Here is a 1,490-nt window from a genome sequence, read left to right on the forward strand (position 1 = left end):
AAACTCCCCAAAATGGCCCCAGAAAGTTCCCAAAAATGCCCCAAGAGTGGCCTCAAGAACTTCGTAAAAATGGCCCCAAAAATTCCTGAAAATTGACCCAAAACCGCCCTAAAATGGGTCAAAAAATGAGCCCAAAAATTCCCAAAAATGGTCCCAAAATGGTCCCAGAAAAGTTCCCCAAAAAGACCCAAAAAGCTTCCCAAAGAGGCCCCAAAAATTCTCAGAAGTGGCCTCAAAAATTCCCCAAAAATTCCTGGATTTGGGGAGCTCCGTTCAGGGGCTTTGGTTCAATAAAAGTTCTTGGAAAAGAAAAAAATTTGAATTTTTTAAATTATTTTTTGGGGAGGGGAAAAGGGGATTTGGGGTTTTTGGGAAATTTGGGATTCCTGGGATTGGGGGAATCCTGATTTGGGGGGATTTGGGGTTGGTTTGCTCAAAAAACCAAAATTTAGGGTGGAATTTGAGACTTTCTTGGTGACAAAAAAGGGATTTTTGGGGTGAGAAATGGGAATTTTTTTGAGGAAAATTTGGGAATTTTTTGGAAAATTTGGAGTTTTTGGGAGAAAGGATTTTTTTGGGGATAAAAAAGGAGATCTGAGAGGAGGGAGAAAAACGAACCAACCCAAAATTGGTGAATTTTAATAATTTTTTATTGATAAAAATCCTCTTATTGCTACAAAAGAAAACACAAAAAAAACCTGAGGGGGATTTTGGGGTCACACAAAGGTCACACAAAGGTCCTGGCAGGGTTTTTGCAATTTTTTGTGGTTTTTTGCAGTTTTTTTCCCCATTTCTGGCTGGGGTTTTTGCAGTTTTTTTGCAGGATTTTTGCAGGATTTTCCCCAAACCCTCTGATTTCTCCCCATTTTTGGGGTCACACGAAGGTCACACACAGGTCCTGGCAGGATTTTTGGGGTGCTCCAGGTCCTGTCAGGGCTCAGTCTCACATGAATGTGATCTGGGTCCTGGCAGGGTTTTGGGGTCACACAAAGATCACAAAGGTCCTGGCAGGATTTTTGGGGTCCCCATTCCAGTCTCACACGAAGGTGATCTGGGTCCTGGCAGGGTTTTGGGGTCACAGAAAGGTCACACAAAGGTCCTGGCAGGGTTTTTGGGGTGCCCCAGGTCCTGGCAGGGTTCTGTGGTCTCCCAGGTCCTGTCAGGGCTCAGTCTCACACAAATGTGATCTGGGTCCTGGCAGAGTTTTGGGGTCACAGAAAGGTCACAGAAAGGTCCTGGCAGGATTTTTGGGGTCCCCATTCCAGGCTCACACAAAGGTGATCCAGGTCCTGGCAGGGTTTTTGGCGTCACACACAGGTCCTGGCAGGGTTTTGGGTCACAGAAAGGTCCTGGCAGGGTTCTGGGGTCCCCCAGGTCCTGTCAGGGCTCAATCTCACACGAAGGTGATCCGGGTCCTGGCAGGGTTTTTGGGGTCACACACAGGTCCTGGCAGGGTTTTGGGTCACAGAAAGGTCCTGGCAGGGTTCTGG

The sequence above is a fragment of the Catharus ustulatus genome, unplaced genomic scaffold (genome assembly GCF_009819885.2).
Source record: "Catharus ustulatus isolate bCatUst1 unplaced genomic scaffold, bCatUst1.pri.v2 scaffold_129_arrow_ctg1, whole genome shotgun sequence".
Taxonomy (NCBI): domain Eukaryota; kingdom Metazoa; phylum Chordata; class Aves; order Passeriformes; family Turdidae; genus Catharus; species Catharus ustulatus.